The sequence below is a fragment of the Ambystoma mexicanum genome, unplaced genomic scaffold (assembly GCF_040938575.1).
Source record: "Ambystoma mexicanum isolate Mex_15411 unplaced genomic scaffold, UKY_AmexF1_1 Mex_scaf111, whole genome shotgun sequence".
NCBI lineage: Eukaryota > Metazoa > Chordata > Amphibia > Caudata > Ambystomatidae > Ambystoma > Ambystoma mexicanum.
The window spans coordinates 97,217-117,318 of NW_027182338.1; positions in this window are offsets into that span (position 1 = coordinate 97,217).

A 20,102-nucleotide genomic window follows, 5' to 3' on the forward strand; every position below is an offset into this window, starting at 1 on the left:
GCCTGTTACTTTGTGGGACCTCCTTGTATGGTGTCATCCTCTCCTTGGGCAGGTAAAGTGTGGCCATCTCTCTGTTCTCCGTTGGTTCTGCGGCAGCTCTGCGCTTCAAGGATCCCTGCAGTTTCTGTGCAGTTTGGGGACAAAATGGTCCACCCCTTCTTGAAGGTCATGCCACTGCCTCGCCAGGGATCTGCTTCACGACTCCATCCAGGACCCCTGTAGTCTCGGCACCGGACCACCTGGTCCACCACTGGCCCAAGGTTGCAACACTACATCACCTTCTTCTCTATCTCCTTGGTTTGGGCAATGCTGAGTCAACCTTCTGTCTTTCCACTGCCAAGTGAGGGGTGCCTACCCTCCAGTTACTTTGGTCTTTCTCACACCAGTCTCGACAACTGTTCTCAGTTTTTAAAGGGCCTGCTGGTTGAACTCGATGCCCAGAGTCTCTTGACGGATTCCAGGGTGGACTTGGTTTCCGGGGTCATAACTCCTTGGCTCTCACTCGTTTTAGTGGTCAAGACTGGAGTGGAGCCACAAAACACCCAAATAATCTGAGCTCTATGTACGGTTTTCAAGATGGGGGAGATGTGGTGTGTGTTGGGAAAAGGAATGAATGAACGTCCCCGTCCTCAAGGAGAGAATCCTCCCCCGGCAGAGCCACCCAAGTTTTCACAGCCCAAGGGGGATTATTGAGTAGCGTCTGAGCCGCCTTGCCTGACAGGAGAGGGCTCCCTCATGGGGAGAGGTGACAGTATTCTTAGAATTGTCAAAATATGCAACACAATTTATGTTCATCTTTTCCAGCGACACCTTTCCCTTTCACAAACTGTGAGAGTGTACTTGCCACCTGAGTGCATGACCCTCTCCTCTGTTATCCCTTGAAGACGTTATGCACAGCACTGGACCTCATTACAAGTGTGCCGGTCCAGTAAAAATGCCGGAAAGAATCCCAGTAACACTGGCTCGTCATTTTTACCAGACCAGCACACTGAGTTTTGCCAGTGGGGCAGGAACTACCGGCAAGCCTCACCTGCTGGGAGTTCAGACCCAAACCAGCAAATCATTTCTGCAATCACTGGCGCCCGTACTACCAGTGCCAGTGATTGTGGCAAACCCATTCCATGGAGTCCCATGGGACTTACCTCCATTGCCGGCACCCGTAGTACCCTGGTGATACTGGGATATCGGGTGCCAGTAAAGGTAAGGTGGGTTTGCCAGTAACACGCTGGGACCGCCAGCAGGTTACTGGCAAACCCTTAATGAGCCCCATTGTCTTGGTTTGACATTATTGGATCCATCATTTCAATAATCATATATGTGGATTCTTCTGAGTCCCCAAATAGTCAGTGGACTCCACTTGGCTTCTTAAACAATAAGTGAAAAGACCCTTACAGTTACATTTCTTGCACATAGCCTTCAACCCGGGACATGTGTCACTGTTGGCCAAATGGAACAAACTGCCACACCGCAAGCACTTTTCCTCTAAAAGTCGTATTTCTTCAGCATTCAATTATTAAGCCCGATGACACTGCACAGGAGGCTATGGTAGACTCATTTGTAGCCAGACTACGACCCAAGGCTCAAGTACAGTTAACATGATGTGCATCAGGTGTGTCAAGAGATAGACCTTTGAGAGTAAATGAATGACCCTCCAGATGCAGGACTTGCAGAAACAGGTGCAGTGATAAACATGCTGAATACCACCCAAAGGGGAAGTAGAGCACAGAATAGGAGAGGGGGAGGACCTTCCCCGTGAAAAATGGGGCTGGGAGACCAACCGGGCTACCCACTGCAGCAAGACCAGGCAAGACAATGGGGCCAGCAGGGACAATGGGGTCCACAGGGGCCACAATGATCATGGGGCCACTGACAATCCTGTTTATTTGTAATGACTATAAACAGGTGGGCCATATAGTAGACCCCAGAGACCATATTTCCAGGACACTCAGGGACAGAGTATTGTTCAAGGTCGTGCTGCGGACAATTCTTCCCCCTCACCTGAGGCAAACCAGACAACCACAGCCCCGTTTCCGAATCTGATTGCTCCAGAAAGTGCCTCTGGAATGCATTTCATTATGCTGCCATGTACACAGAAGACAGGGAACACTTAACAGTGGCTGTCCAGGTTGCTTACTTTATTTGAGGTATGTCTTCTGCAGCCCTAGGTGCCACCTCCAGCATCCTTCTCCTTCGTATCTCTTCATTTCATATGGCTTTCTCTTTCTCTTCCAACCTTCCAACTGGGGCTCGCTCGTCTAAAGCTCCACGAAAAGATTGCAGTATACCACCTCTCATTCCCCATGGTCACAAAGACCCATTCTGACTACCTTACGGCGCTGAGTTTTCAATGGATCCATTCATTCCAGTTGAGCAAAACCGCCCATATATACTAATCAGTGAGAGGGAACACAGTATACCTTGCCTAGCTGACACAGGGGCCAGCAAGGCTGCCCTACACATGGATAGTTTCCCGGATGTAACACTGTCCACAGAAACCGTGACAGCAATAGGCATATCCAACACTCCAGTCCAAAATCCCATTCCAGAAACACTCACAATCACACCAGGACCTACCAATGACACATATTCCTTCCCTTTGAGCCACTCGGCACCGGCTAATGTGTGAGGCAGAGATCTGTTTGTAGCTGCAGGACACACCATGCAATCTAATGTACTGAGTGCTCTTGTGGCCTTTGATCCATTGGCCAAACAAATCAAGGAGCTAGCGGCAGAATCATTGAGCACAGGGCCAGACTACGCTGCGATACTGAAGCCCTGCTTTTTAAACACTATTTGGAAGCATAATACAGTGAGGATGACTTCCTGTCATCTCTACAAACAATAAAGTCTCTAAACCTCTGGTTCATGAACAACAATGGAAGAGAATGCCCAGGACTAGGGTGGCCACTGGTCACCAGATGGAGACATCCATATGAGGGACACTTCAATAAGTCATAGAGACACAGAGCAAGGGTGCGTGTCACCTCTTTATTTCAAATCTCAACTCTGTACTGAACTGAATCCACCGCCTGCAGCATCGTGACCTGCCCCGTGCCACTAACCCCAGGGAAAACATCTCCATGGGCCGGGGTGGATGCTCCCATAAACATACACACATTCTCTGGGACACCAACGTACTGCTTGGGGTTTGCAGGAGGCGGGACCCAACCTCTCGATTCGCTCTTTCCACGCTCACACTTGCTTGTGAAAGTTGGAGCTCCGGCAGCAGCACAGCTCCCCCTGTGTCTGTGACACATGTTAAGAGGCTGCTCTGTGCAAATGGAGCATTACAATGGGAACAGCTAGACACCGATGGGAGGCAGGGGAGACTGTAAGCAGGGGCTTTTCCCCTCAATAAGTGAAAATGGGGGGGGGGGTGATAAGAAATGGGAAGGGAGAATAATGCTTCATGCTGTATTAATTAATGGCTTTGGGTTTAAAGCCCAAATGAGATTAGACTCACATTAATTTGCCTGTTGCTAGTGTGACCTTCTATGCAGGATGTCGGAAATACAATTAAGCCATAGTCTTATTGCTCAACATATTTTTATGACTATAAAATGTAAGGTTAGTTTGTTCAGCACTAACACTCTTGACATCCTTGCCCCAGTCACGTCGATTTGTTTATTTATTTATTACATTTATATAGCGCACAGCAGCCCACAGGAATCAAGGCGCTATTACATGTGGGGAGCTTAGTTACAGGGTAGGAACAGCTAGGAAATGCATTTATACATTTGTACATTGATACATTGGGATACAGAGTCGATTTATAAGGACATTTGGGCTTGTCCAGCTGGGCAGGGGATAGTGGTGTCTATCAGGTGAAGAGAATTGTGTTCATGGATTTTCTAAAAGCCATGAGGGATGCCTTGCCCCTAATGGAAGGGGGTAGGGCATTCCAGTGTGTGGGAGCGAGGTAGGGGAAACTTGCGCCACTAGCGATCTGCCTGAAACCTGCCAAAAAGTGCAATTCTTGGTACGACTCTGCCCTGAAATGCAAGTGCAGAGCAGCTGAATGGAAATGGGGTGCTTCATGTGCACCCTCTGACAAACTGGCCTGCTGCCTACTTCAAAGGCAATATAGGCTCTCTATCCTCTTTAAAAAAAGAGTCTACATTCAAGGCTGCATCTACGCAACACCTAAGAACACGGCCGAACCTTTTAAAATCTGCAAGGAGCTGGCCAATCCTACTGCAGTCCCTTCATCTAACACACCCCCCACCCAGGCCCTCTGCTCATCCCTGGCCTCTCTGAATCACTTATGTACGTGCGCAATATAAATAAAATATCAATATCTCATTTCACCTTGAAAACTCAGAACATCCTGTCCTCACTCTCATCTGCCGACCACCCACTCACTCTACCTCTCTCAGGCCTTCCTTGGCCACCCTCTCTCCCCTCCTCTTATCCTCCTTCTCTCCTGTCACACCTGAGGAGCTTTCTAGACAAGTCCGGTCTATGAAAGTCTCATCCAAACAGGTGTATCTCTGCTGCTCCAGAACCATTAAGGACACCGATGACTCTCTTGCTCCAGCATTGGCCGAACTCTGCAACCACTCCTGTGCCACTGGAGTTTTTCCCTCTCCTCTCAAGAACCCCCTTGTTCACCCCCTAGTCAAAAGGCCTACTGCCGAACCCTCTATCCTGGCAACCTGTCGCCCAAATTCTATTACTCCAATCCTGGCAAACTCCTGGAAAAATTGGACCTATGTGATCACAATGCCCCCCCGTAATGTTGACCATGAATATGTCGACCTCCTTTACGGCATGGCACAGTGATCACATAGATCACTCATCACACGAATTCCCCTACCCACTCCCCCCAACAACCTTGCCATCTCAGCAGCACAGAAGTGTGCTGCCAACTCGCCTCTATCCCCTGCGGTGTCACTTCCCACTTATGAGGGTCGGAGCTGGCTCTGCAGGGTACCCATTTGCTTTCTTTCTTAAACTATGTCCCCCGCTCTCAATGTAACGGACGCAGCGGACACCCCCGCAACCCTCGACCCCCATTACACCGTCAGAGGAACGGGAGACAGCCCCGCAACCCCCACTCACCTTAGTCTGTGTAATGGAGGTTGGGATTTTGGGACTGCGCAAAGGCAAATTTTTCATACTGGGTGACATTTTTAAGTCGCAGTAATGGTACGATTCGGAGAAATTGGCTATCTCCCAGCTAATCCTCCACACTGAATGGGCCTCATTGCAAGAAGTGCGGAATGGGTTTAACGGTGCCGGTAATGGTGCCAGTGCCATTAAACCCACTCCGCACTATTACGAGGTCCCCTCGCCGGACCCGCTCTGGACGTCTGGTTTTTCCAGACGTCCATAGCGGGTCCCACGAGGGGACCAGGGAGCTAACAATGGGCCAGTTCGTAATGGGCCCATTGTTAGCTCTCTCCCCATTCCCATTGAGCCCTATGAGGGCTTGAATGGGAGTGGGGAAGGACCGGGCCCGGGTTCCCTGAATGAGGAAATACCAGGCCCTCCATACTCGGAATGGCCCGGTATTTCCCCATTCAGGGAACCCGGACCCGATTTTGGAGGCAGACATGCCTTTATTAAGGGCATGGCTGCCTCCAAAGTTGTAATGAGGCCCGATCTGTTGGTTGTCTCCATGACCATCAGTCTGTCTTCAGAGCAGCAGAGGCACGGAAACTGCTCTCCTGAACACCTGTGAAGATTTGCCCTCTAACCTTGACTCTAACTATTCCTCTTCCCTCATCCTCCTTGACCTTTCTTCTGCCTTTGACACGATGAACCACAACATCCTGATCACTGAGATACCCTGGGCATCACGGATCAGGCTCTGGCGTGGCTATCTTCCTTCCTCTTGAACCGACCTTCCCAGGTTGAACTTGGGTCCTTCCTCTCCTCCATCATACTCTCTACATGTGGTGTTCCCAGGGATCTATCCTCTCGCCCTGGTTTTTCAATGTTTATCTGGCCCTCTTGGCCTGACTGATCTCTACTTTTTTCTCTAACTTTCAGTGTTATGCGGATGACACACAGCTCTCTTTCAGGCTACTCTCGTCCTCCTCCTTGCTCATCCCCGAGTGTCTTTCTGCTATTCAGGCATAGTGCTCATCTAACGATCTCTGCCTTAATGCCAGTAAGACAGTGATCCTTCTCATTGGGACCCTGCTCCTGCCTTTCCCCTTTCACTCTGGCTATCCTCCCCAACCAGTAAAAGGGCCTCATTCCAAGTTGGGCGGTAAGAGATACCGGGTACCGGTAAAGAGACCAGTGCTGGTAATCCCTTACCCTCCAATTCCGAGGTCCCTTAGCAGGAGACTCAAAGAATGTGTGGTCTGACCACACGTCCTTTATGGGTCCCGCTAAGGGACCAGGACGCTAATAACGGTACCGCAAATTGTGGTACCGTTATTAGCTACTTCCCCATTCCCATTGAGCCCTATGGGGGCTCAAATGGGAATGGGGAATGGTTGGTTCAATGGGGATTTACCGGGTCCTCCAGGGTCGGAATGACCCGGTAAGTCCCCATTGAAGCAGACCGGACCCGGACACGGGTTTGGAGCCTCTAAACCCGTAATGACCCCCATAGAAAAACTTGATGGGACGTGACTTGGTTGAGATTAGAAGCACCAAGCAAAGGCTTGCAGTCTTCGGGGGTGCCACCGTAGATCTATTAGGCTACATCAAAGCTAAACTCAAACATAAGCACAGATACACCACAATGAAAGTCTATTTCTCGACCAAAGGTCCAGCCGTGCTGGGATGGGACGACCAGCACAAACTGAGCATCTGGTTAGACCCCAGCACTGCCAAACAAGTGCTGCTGGTCTCCTCAGGAGGAGCGTCAGATTTGAGTAGTGAATTCCCCATGCTGTTCTCAGAAACACAGGGTAAAATAAGGAACTATGTGCATAAAATCTGCTTAAACCCAATGACGTGCCAGTCAAGCACAAGGTCAGGCCAGTTCCAGCAACAGCGAGGTTGGCACTGGAATCCCAGCTTCTCAAATGGTCAAGGAAAGTACCATTGAGAGCATCGAGTCATCCGAATGGCTAAGCCCGGTGGTCCTTATAAACAAATAATCCTCCAACGACTTGAGAGTGTGCACAGATCTATGCAGCCTCAAATTGGAGGTGGTCACAGCCAGTTTTCCCTTACCAGCATCAACAAAATCATACTTATGATTAAAGAAGCAAAAATCTTCTCAAAACTCGATATGCATGTGTTAGGCAGAAACCTGTGCAGTTCCCTTAGGGACCACTGCAAAAGGCTTAGGACTACAGGTGTTGGCAGTAAACCCAATTAGTAGCAGTCTGTACCACCCAGATTTACCTGGTAGCTGTGGCTGAGTAGCCAGACTTCTCTCAAGAAGAGTTAGACAATATATAGAGTATACAAGATAGGTACCAAAATACAGTAGCACAAGCAAACACTGACGAGAGCTTTGGTATCAAAGTATATAATGATTTATTTAAAGACACACTTATAGAAACACTCCAGCACTATTATTGTAAGCAAGTTCAAAAAACAGCCACTATTAATATATATACATCCCTTATTCCTTATTAGACAAGTCTTAGTTAACACCACTTATTTTCAGACAGAGGTGAGCGCTTAACTAAAGATGGCACTCCAATAAGTTATCCAACAACGGAGGGAAAAAGCAGAAATTAGAAAAGCACACAACACTAATACTTTAGAAGCACCCAGCAAGGCAGGAAAGTCAAAGTCTACTAGTGAGCAAAAGGTTTCGAAGGCCAGGCTCCCTCTTGGAGAGAACAGAACACCAATGCACCCAAGATCACACAGTTTAAGAGGCTTTGCAAAAGTCTTGCAGAGAGTTCAAAAAGGAATTAGTTCAGCTCAGAAAAGTTCAGTTAGCCAGCCTAGGGTCAGCCCAGGTGGTAAATTGAGGATTTAGTAGTCACCCCGTACAGACCGTTGCAAGGGAGGCTAGGCGGACACAGTACCTTTAAGATGGAGAGGATCCTCCAGCGGGGACAGTTGTTCCTGGCAGCAGGTGCAAGTCACGGCATCATCCAGAGGAAGAGAAGATCTCGATGTGGAGGAAAGCTGAAGATCGTTGCACTGCCAGGGAAGAAACCAGCCGCGGAGTTCTCCGGTTAAGAGGTAGTACCCTTTTATTTGCGGTACTGGTAAATTGTGGTATCCCGGTTGCCGCGGTGCTTGGCGCAGGCAAGGCGACCACGAGATGATCCGGGAAGGCGAAAAGACGGGCAAACTGGTTATCCCCACCAGTCAAAGGAAGAAGACTCCTCGGATGAAGATCTTCTCTGTCGTCGGGAAAAGTGGTGTGACGGTTCAGCAGGGCTCCACCGGTGGTGTCGTTGTTGCAGGTCGGCCCAGCTTCTCCCTCCTTGGATTCTTAGGTCCTGTGGCGACGTCTGAAGTTCCAGTCCCCAAAGCCCTGCTTTTATGCCTCAAACCCCCATTCATCAGTCCTAGCTGTCACTCAAACATGCTAAGTGGTGAGCCAGGCGGCTCACCACTGGGCCAATCACACAAGAGTGCGCCTTGAGTTGCCCCGTAAATCCTTGACTCTCTATCCTGGGGTGACCTCGGACCCATTAACATTACCTTTCTAACTTGATCCAACCTCTTTTTGACTTTCCTGCAAAGACTTTGAGTGCATTTCCACTGTCTGATCTTGGGCATATTCCGCCTTGGTCTCTCCAAGAGTGGCCTGGCCTATGAACTCTTTGCTCTACAGCAGACCCTGCCTTTCTTGACTTGCTGTGGTTCTTTAAAAGTGTTGGTACTGTGTGATTTTCCTATTCTGCCTTTTCTCTCCCTTTTTTTAACAAATTATTGGAGTACCATCTATGGTTACGCGCTCACCTCTGTTTTGCTAAATAAGTGGTGTCTTAACATAGACTTGTCTGATAATTAATTAGGGAGGTGTATATATTTCTAGTGACTGTGTTTGAACTTGCTTGACATATTAGTACCAGAGTATTTTTACAAGTGTGTTTTTAAATAAATAATTATATACTTTTATACCAAAGCTCTGGTAGGTGTTTGCTTGTAGTACTGTATTTCTAGCCCTATTGTGTATACTCTATATACTGCCTAACTCTTCTTGAGAGAGGTCTGACTGCTCAGCCACAGCTACCAGGTAAATCTGGGTGGTGCACACTGCTACCAATTGGGTTTACTGCTAACACCTCTACTCCTAAACTTTTTGCAGTGGTCCCTAAGGGAACTGCACAGGTTTCTGCCTAACATCGCTGTACAGCGGTGGGATTTTTATTGAGTATACATTTTAGTGTGCTGTTTGATACCTTAGTGCAACTAACCACAAAGCTTAGCACTAAAAAGTTTATTTTCTAACCTGTCAACTATAGAAAGTTATAGTCAAGAGCCCCTTGCTACAAAAACTGCTGATTGTTTAAGAGTTCTCTGTAAGCATAAGAATCTCCTGTCTAAAGGCAAGAAAATGGAGCTAATAGAAAGATTGTTAGCAAACCAAAGTCTGGGTGCTGGTTCAGAGGAACCTACCACTCCAGAAAATGTAGATAACAGTAATGATATTGATATTGATCTAAGTATTGAAAATCTTGAGGCAGAGTCCGAAGAGGAGGGTGAGGCTGTTGTAACTGTCCCCCCTGGGCCTCTATCTGCTCTACCAGCTGTACCTACTGGACCTTTGCCAGGTCCCACACTTAGTACTGAATGGGCCTCATTACAAATCGCCCGGTATGGAAACAACGGTGGCGGGAAACCCGCCGCCACCGTTGTTTCCATGCCGGGCGATCACAACTCCTGCAGGCGGGAGGTGATGTTCCCGTCAGGTCTGACCTGGCGGGTTTAACACCGCCCGCCTGCAGGCGGACGCGGAAACACCGGCAGCATTACGAGATGCTGCCGGTGTTTCCATGATCTCCATTCCCATTGAGTCCCATATTCCCATAGGACTCAGTGGGAATGGGGATTAACACCATTCCGCCTCCATGATTCCCGGAAAACCGGGGTTGTAATGCCCCGGTAATTCCGGGAATCACGAGGTTGAATGGTAATACGAGTCCGGTGGTAAGCAGGTGGTTTTACTGCCTCGGTTACCGCCGGACTCGTAATGAGGCCCAATGTCTTGTAGTAGAGAAAATGAAACTTGAATTGGAGTTTAAGAGACTTAATGCTCAAGCAGAACAAAGACACCAAGAACTGAATCAAGAACTAAGGCTCAGAGAAATGGAGCTCAAGCATGAGCTAGAGATGAAGAAATTGTCTGTTGAAAATGCTTCTCTCTCCAGATCCTCTAGGAGTACCAGTCCCAAAAGACCCTGGATGCCTAAAGAGATTTGGGTATGTATGAGCCTAAGTTGGATGTGTTGCATTGGTCGGCTATGTTTGAGTATAATCATGGGCTCCAGGACATCTCAGGGAATGAGTTACTTCCCTGGTTGTTCTCTGGGCTCTCCCCTGTTGCATCTGATGTGGTAATGGAATTGGGGGAGGTGGATAAGAAGGATTATGAATGTGTGAAGCTAGCTTTGATAGCTAGATTTGGGAAGATCCCTTGCCAGTACCTTAAGAGGTTTAGGACCCTCAAAAAGCATGATGGTACCCCTTGGGCTACCTGGGTGAGTGAAAGTTTGAAGAACTTAGAGAGATGGATTAAGGGTTACAGGGTGAACACTTATGAGGGAATGAAGAATCTTGTGATGTTCGAGTCAATTTATGATGCCTGCTCTCCTGAGCTCAGACAGCACTTGGCTGATTCAAAGGAATTAGATTACAGAAAACTAGCTAAGGCGGCTGACTTGTGGGTTGCCAACAGGGCTACTCACAAGGACTCTGGGGCAACTCAGAAAAAGGATGAGGGGAAACAGCCAAAAAAGGACTCCAAAGAGAATTCTAATAATTCCAATCCCAAAGAGGGCCCCAAACAAAACAATAAGGGTAAGCGACAAGGGAAACCGAATCAGGCTAGTGTACCTTCTGGTGCCAAACCAGAAGGAGATCAGAGCAAGCCACCATTCCAAAAAGCATTTGGCGGAGTCGTGCGCAGAGTCAGTCTGCGTCAGTCCACTTGCCTTTTCTGGGTCGTGAGGAGCTGCAGCTACGTGTCCGGCCAAGTGTTTTGCCAAGTGTTTTGCTACGTGTTCTAAATTAAGCACTGCTGCTTTAACCCTGCTGGCTGCGGGCGGCGACTACAATACTGCACGTCAAGCGCGGAGCACGCGCGGAGTCGTGCGCAGAGTCAGTCTGCGTCAGTCCACTTGCCTTTTCTGGGTCGTGAGGAGCTGCAGCTACGTGTCCGGCCAAGTGTTTTGCCAATTGTTTTGCTACGTGTTCTAAATTAAGCACTGCTGCTTTAACCCTGCGGACTGCGGGCTGTGGGCGGCGACTACAAAACTGCACGTCAAGCGCGGAGCGCGCGCGGAGTCGTGCGCAGAGTCAGTCTGCGTCAGTCCGCGACTGGCAGCTCCGTGCACAAAGTTTTGCGAAATGACTGCTCAAACTGGCCATGGGGGCCCCCAAACAAGGCACAAAACAATACAACAACGGCGGATGCAGAATCCGTGGACAGCCTTGAAGGCAGACTCTGTCCCTGCGTCTTCAAAGGTAAGTTCTGCTTCAAAGAGACCCGCGTCCAAAGTATCACCTGTAACTATAGATCCAATGGTTGATATGCTCCAACCAGCCGCACCGGTGCCGCCTGTGTCACCTGTATCTACTACTGTGACCTTACTTGAGACCGTAGTGACCACCTCTTCCCTCAGTGACCCCGAAGCCTTGACTGCAACTACGTCACGCTTAAATGCTAGAGCGAAGAGCGCGGAACGGTCAAAGAAAGATTGTGCCGCGCCCCTTGTAGAGCTTGTGAGCACTGATTTACAATCGATCTCTGCTCACAAAAACTCTAACGCTGGTGGGCAATCCGCACCTTCGTTCGAGTGTGTAATTAACCAAGCAGTTCCTGTGGCAGCACAAATCACGCCCAAACCCAATGCAGAGGAGGCCACGCCTGTGTCTGTGGCTCTGTTTGTGCCTGACAAATCAGAAGCGAGTGCCCTCACTGCGAAGGATGTCGGGCACTCAGACGTTTCCCTACAACGACCACTACTAACCCTAACCAACCTACCTCCATTCTTCTTAGATTCCTCACGATCATCTCAGCCTAATCACACATTTCAGCCAACGTTAAACTCAATAGAAAACACTGAGGAATTTTTTACGCCTTTCGAAATTACAGACGCAGAAATCATGGAAGCCTCGCAAGACGAGGAACAAATCGACAACCTGACTGCACTCGATGGGCTAACGCGAAGTGCGATGCCTTTGACTAAAGATCCTGAGGCTGTGGTTAACGCCTCCTTGCTCGCTGAAGTTGAAACTCGTCATATACACAAAACTCAATCGAGTGTCTCACTGGAACCGAAAACTGTAACTGTCAATTCTAGGACGACGAAAGCAACAACGCCACACAGTTTCCCGGATTGCATTTTGACAAAACAAGCAAAGGAACATGCGATGCCAGGCATTATCCAGCCTCCTCATGAGCCGACGAATTGCCATGCTAATCAAGTTCACGTAACTTATCAACCCAGTTGCAATTCCGACACTGCAAGTGATTACTTGCACAGATCACGTGTAACTCCTGATCGTGGCCTGACAGGGAAAAGAAATCAAATGCGTCCGACATTATGTGACAAAAGAATTACTGGTGGTGCAGACGATAGCACCACTAACATAACTCATATCAAGACGAGATTCCACACTTCCAATATGGCCTCCTCTAGTACTCCAAGAAATGTGAATCTACAGCCAAAACCTTCACAACTCCCACAGAACATCTTTGTCACTGCAGCAGTGAATACGTCGTCTTCCAGTGAGCACCAAATAGAAAATACAAATTGCTCACATTCATCTTCAGCGGACAAAACCACTACCGACTCAAAACCAAGTCTTTCCTCAGCTGCAGCGATGCAGATTTATAACAACGTTCTAGCAGCCTCTTCTGCAGCTCTGCTTCCGTTTCTGAAGATGTATGAGTCACTGCAGGAGGCCTATAAAGACCAGACATCACTGATTTTATCCCTCAAGGAAAAAATGGACAAATTTGACAGTGTGACAAATTTCTTACAATCACAACTGTCTCAGGAAGCTGAACATACGATGCGATGGCAAGAACGTTTGAGTGATCTGGCAGCACGGCATCATTGCCAAAATGACACCTTATCTGATGGGTTACTTGAAGCTGTGAAATGGATGAGACATTCATCAACCATGATGTGTTCAAACACCGTCCCAGTAATCCCTCAAGCATCCATACGATCAACCAAGGCCTCAATACCATCGCAAACACGACTACAAAACTTAAACGATGCTGTTCTAGCTGTAGAAACACCCTCCATTGTTTTGGCTGCTAACGATGGAGAAAGGAACCTGGCTGCGCCCTTGCCTGCACTTGCCCCCGCGCCAACGTTGAGCGACCAAGTATCCTATTCAGCTACAAGTGCGCTTCCCGAATTGCCTTTGACTTCTTTTGGAATCTTCGAAGGCGCGGCAAAAGCCATAAAGGTCTCTACGACTACTGATCAAAAAGCTTTGCTTTCACATGCTCGCCAATCAGCCTTTCCAAAGAGAACATACGTTACTAAAAAACGCGCTAGTAATGCGAAGTCACAGAATTTCATTAGAAATACAATGCCAGAAAACAGGTCAACCTCATCAAGCAGAACAGAATTACCAAAGTCCAGCAAAGAAAACATTACTCATGCGGACAATGATCTTGGAGGTCATGGGCGTCTCATTGCTCCGGCGAGCAAACGACAAAGAGCGGAATCAGACCGCGAAAGCCGAATGAGTAAGTCATCGGACGAAGAAATCGATCTCTGCAATCTTTCGACCTACTCCGACGATGCTGTATCCAGTAACCCCACTATTGGCCCTATTGTGGTGCCTGATGATGCTCTTCACGAATTGCCACACAGAACAAACCCTGATATGGACGAAGACATGAACCAAAAAAATGGGCTAACGAATTCGAGGCCATCCTCCAACTGGCTAGCGCGGCTGAATCCCAAATACACACGCTCCCAAGAAAAGAAGCAAGCTCGCTACATCTCTCATGCCTCCTCATCTCTAAGAAACAGCTCAAGTCCGATGAATAGTAAATTGAGACTACAAAATCTAAATCGAGAAGATTGTGATCTAAACCTGAATCGCAATAATGTACTGAAATTATTTGCTTGTATACCATCGCTACGAACGATTTTATCTGAAGATATACGAATTGTTGAATATGCAACAGAAAACCGCTGTGACCAGGTTCTACTACATACTACCTCGGTCTCAGTTCGAAGCACTATTGTGAAAGCCTCAGAGGAATTGTTAGCGTTTGGGTTCGACATCTCTGTGGAACCTACGAGCATAAGACTCGATAGGTCAAACACAAGCGGACAAAAAACTTCTCAAGAAACGCAAAAGCAAAGATGCGCCGAGCTACGCAGAGCCATGACCACCAAGGAGAACCCAAGATTAAACAACAACCACTCTGCCAAAATCACTTACCATAATAAGGATGCTGAACGATGTTAGCCACTAGGGATTGGAAACAAGTGCACTTGTGAATTCATCTCCTGGAATACTCGAGGATTCGTTCACTTATTCAACAAATTTGACATCGATCTAGAAAAAGTCTTCGTCATCTGTCTGCAGGAGACCTGGTTATGTGACCCTCCGTCACGAGATGGCTTTTTGACATTATTAAACCCGGCAATCAAAAACCCAAAGGGGCGACCATCTTCTGGTTTACTAATGATGATTAAAATAAACATCAGGTGGAGTCTTGTTGAGTCCTCTAATCCCAATCCTTTTGTGCAGAGTGCACTGCTCCAGACAACAGATGAAAATTTAGATACAAGGAAACATTTGCTTGTTTTAAACGGATATTGGAATCCAAATAAAATCAGCACTAAAAATGTCATAAACGCAATAACATCTTGCATTGACAAGTCACTAACTGTCAATAAGAATTTATCTATAAATTGTGCAGGTGATCTAAATTGTTCATGGTTTAAACACGATTTTACCACGAAGACGTTTAAACGATTAACTCGAGATGAAGAAAAAAGTCGAGAGTTCAAGTGGAGACAGGCACTACGGAATCGAAACTGCTATATGGTAAATGGTCAAGTTACAGGGGACCAACCCCCTCAGTCAACCTGGTCATCTCGGAATGCGCAGTCAATAATTGACTATTTCTGGATATCCCAAAATATTTTTGAAAGCGATCTGACACTGTCAATAAGAACTATGCCAAGTAGCGATCACAAGCTTCTCAGACTGGCCTGCACGGTAGAATGGTTATTCGAACAAAGATCCTACGAACCTACAATCTCCGTAAATACTGGCGGAAATCGACTTAGAATCGACAGTCCTAAGATTGAAAAATTACGCCAACAATTTTGTCAGGACAGTGATCTATCTGTGAACTACGCTCCCTTGCTCTTGGACTTTATCACAACAAAAGCTGCTAATCGCATAATGGGTGTAACCCACAAACATCTTTCGTCTTTGATCTTGACTCAAGCTAAACAGACTATGCGACGCGATATTAGAGCCCTAAAGAAGTCTGACAAGTCAGCCAGCGCGACAACTGCAATTAAAGCTGCAATACGTGCGCGTCGCCAAGCATACCGTAACTGGTTGAAATCTCAGAAACTAATAATTGAGCAAGACAAAGCTGAGCAGCTGATGAAACATCTAATTCAGAAGAATCTACGGGAAATCTGGACAATCCTGAATACAGGCAATTCGAGACATCATCAAATACCATCCAACACGATCGATGCCGATACATGGGAACAACACTTTACTAACATCTTCAATAAACCATCTCATGAAGACTCAAATATACCCACAAATGAGTTAACATCCTGGAATTTTCAAACAACTGTGGAAGAGATCAGAGCTGCAATACGGGCTCTTAAAAACTCGCACGCAGCAGGTCCAGACCTAATATCCAACATGATGCTGAAGAAGAACGTACAACAATGGGCTATCTTCATTGTACAATTATTTGCACGCCTGTCTAATTCAATGACGATACCAGACTCCTGGCGTGTGGCGATCATAGTGCCAATTTATAAAAAGGGCAACCGGGCTGATACAACCAACTATCGCCCGATTGCCCTGCTGGACACCATAGGAAAAATCTTCGCCTCCTTTTTACGACAAAGGCTAACGGCATGGTCTACACAAGAGCAAATAATTGATATCCGGCAAACAGGCTTTACAAAAGGCGTAGGTGTGGAGGTAAACCTGCTGCTAATAAATATATTAAAACTCGAAAGCCTAAAAGCAAAGTCGAGACTATACTTGGCATTCATTGACCTGAGGGGTGCCTTCGACAGTGTAAATCGCAGCAAATTGTGGCAAAAATTAATAAATTGGAAGTGTCCGAGTGATCTAGTTGCACCAATAAGAGCCCTACACACGGAGACTACCATCAAAATAAGACTAAACAATCAAGGCCTACTATCCAAGCCGATCTTTACAAACTCCGGTGTGAAACAGGGATGTCCACTAGCAGCCAAACTTTTCAAATTGTTCATTTCTGACCTCCCAGCATATCGTAAGGATGTGCGTTGTTTCCCACCGAAACTTAACAATAATGAAATAGGATGCTTAATCTACGCTGACGATGTGGTTCTGTTGGACCAAACACAGATAGGCTTGCAACGCCAGTTAACAAATCTTTGCGATTATTTTAAAAAAAAATGACTTGGAGCTAAACATCGAAAAATCCAAGATAGTCATCATTGGTCAACGACGCACCAATAAACAAAAAGCCTTTGCGTGGAAAATCAACGACAATCGACTTGAGGTAGTCAATTCGATCAGATATTTGGGAATAACATTCAATAATTCAGTGCATGAACATCATTGGAAGGTTGACATGGTCAACAGAATGACTCAATATAGCATTCAAGGCCAGCTGTTGAATAGAAACTTTGGAAAGTTCACTCTAGCACCAGTCCTGACCTTTTACATCCAAAAAGTGATTCCAGCAATTACCTTTGGTTCAGAGGCTGGTTGGAACATCGATGCCCTGTTTTGGCAAAAGCTAGAAGGGATCTACTGGCGGCGAGTTCTGCAGCTCCCTCCGTACATTTCGATGATACACATAAGATATGAACTCTCCTTAAATTCTTTACACACTCACGTAATGTGGAAATCATTAACGGCACTACGTAAAATGAATTTAACCCCTATAGCGCCAGCATTTGAAATCTTTGCCGGGGGAAAAACCACAGGAAATTCGAAATTGCTAGACGAGTGGAAACAAATAATGATATCAACCTTATCAAACGCCGACCTGACCTTGTATGACCTGGTGATGAGACCGCAATCCATAAAAACTAAATTTGAACAATGGTGCTGGATAAAGAACAACGAGCGACGTTTGCAGTTGAAGACCACTCTAGATTCTGGAATCGGAGAACACAAACTAAATGTCACAAGTAGATACCTAATAAACTGTCCATCTCGCCACCATCGTGAGCAGTTTCTAAGACTTCGACTAAATGCAATCAAAACAAAGGAAATGATGTGGGTTCGTCATTTTAAAGAAGCTAAGGACAATCTATGTCGCTTCTGTCATAGCGAAATAGAATCCTTAGAACATCTCATCACCAAATGTACGAAGACCACCTCAAAGAGGATGCATCACCTAAGTGAACATATTCCAGTAGACTGTAACACTCGAGATTGGTGGTCCTACATTGTAGCCGGGCACAGCATAAAATTAAGCTGTGCGGTAACGGACTACATAGACGCTCTGAATCTTGGAGACCTGCAAACGATTCTATGAAATTGAATCTTCCTCTTTTTAGATTATCTATGCAGCACCGTGAACTGGTTTTGGCTGGATGAATTTTGATGAATGCTGTTACTTTGTAATAAAAGTCTGATGCCACACTGCTTGCAATGTGGCACCTCAGGCTGACGTTATAAATAAAAAAAAAAAAAAATGCTATGTTTGTAGCTCACCTGACCATGTGAAAGGGGATCCCAGATGTAAGGGTAAACCTTCAGGGGTCCACACTGTCTCCTTAGCCTTCGCTCCAGAGGAGGAAGTACAGATGGCCAGTGGAAACTTTCTACTACTAGCTGATGATCCCATTGGAGTCTCAGCCAGTGTTTCTTCAGTGTCTCTGGGGTTGTGGTAACAACAGAATTTAGATGAATATAATTACATCCCAGATAATACTAAAGAGTATTATAAGGACAGTGTCCAGGTGAATGGTCAGGAGACTCCTGCCATTAGGGTCACTGGGGCCAGCATAACTGTGGTGGATGAATCATTTTTCAAGGCAAGGCAGAGGATGTTGCTAAGGCACCCAAACACCTCACCAAGTTAGCTGGATGGCCTCTGCAGCTGCTTCCCCAATTACCAGTTCTCATCCAGTGCAATGATAAGACTCTGAAGATACCTGTCAGTGTACAATGTGAGGTGACAGGAAGGGTTCTGTTGGGAAATGACCTGAAAACTCTTGGAGTAGTGTCACACACACCCAGACCTCCTAGTAAAAGGTTACAGGAGCTAACCAGACCTACAAGAGAGAAAACCATGAGAGGTTCTTCTCTGGAGATGATGAAGAAAGACATCACTCCTTCTCCACTGGAGCAACTTACTGCAGTCTCAAAATCAACGGAAGCAAAGGGACAACCCAAGACTTCTAGGAAAAGGCCAGCAGCAAGCACTGCAGTGCTTCTAACAAGGACTTCCCTAGGTTGTCCAAAGTTACACCTGTAACTCCACCTCCAGCTGAGGCTAAGAGGGAGGTACAACCCTGTATGGTTGAACTAGACTCTGAAGAAGAGCTAGTAAAAGGCCAAGAACTTATTGGAGATCTGGATCCTGTTGACCATCATGAGCTGCAGTCTTTATTGGCAGAAGGTGGACCCAACAGGGCAGACTTCAGTAAGGGACAAAGAGAATGTCCAACTCTGGAAGGTCTTCGCCATCAGGCAGCTTCTCAGGCTGATGGGCAAGAGCCTGGGAAGTATAGGTTGCACTGGGAAGATGGCCTCTTCTACAGTGAACCAACTGAGTCAGCCCCTGGAGACTACAAGCGGCTTGTAGTGCCTCAAGAAAACAGACAACAGTTCTTGGAACTAGCCCATGAGATTCCTTTGGCTGGTCACTTGAGTATCAAGAAGACCCAGGAAAGGCTCTCACTCTACTTTTATTGTCCAAAGATGGGGGCAGAGGTAGATAAGTTTTGCAAGAGCTGCCACACCTGCCAAACTTCTGGTAAGGTTGGTTCCAAGAATGTGGCACCTTTAGTGCCTCTCCCAGTAGTGGGAGTCCCATTTGAGATGGTAGGGATTGAAATTGTTGGTCCCCTTGATCCGCCAACCTCCTCAAGCAACAGGTTTATCCTTGTTGTAGTAGACCATGCTACTAGATACCCTGAGGCAATTCCTATGAGGACTGTTACAGCTCAGGCTGTGGCTAAGGCCCTCCTTGGTATTTTTACCAAGGTTGGGTTTCCTAAGGAAGTAATCTCTGACAGGGGGTCAAATACTATGTCCCACTACATGAACGCCATGTGGAAAACCTGTGGAGTTACTTACAAGTTCTCAACCACATACCACCCTCAGACAAATTGATTGGTAAAAAGGTTCAACAGAACCATGACGAGCATGATAGGTGCTTTGGGAAGATCCCCTTAAAAGAAAGTGGGACCTTCTACTGCCATGCCTTCTCTTTGCTTATAGAGAAGTCCCTCAGGAGGGAGTAGGTTATTCTCCCTTTGAACTTTATGGCCATCCAGTCAGAGGTCCATTGGCCCTGATTAAGGAGGGGTTGGAGAGTGCTCCTTCCCACAAGCCAGTCAGAGTGACTGACTATGTGATAGGTCTCCGGAAGAGAATGTCACGCATGATGGCAGAAGCTAGTGATAACCTGAAAACTGGACAAGCTTTGGTCAAGCATTGGCATGATCAAAAAGCTAACATGGTTGAGTTCACTCAAGACCAGCTAGTTCTAGTTATGATCCCAACAAGGCAGAGGGCCTTGCAAGATAAATGGATGGGACCCTTCAAGGTTGTGGGTAAATTTGGAGAGGTGAACTATCTGGTGGACT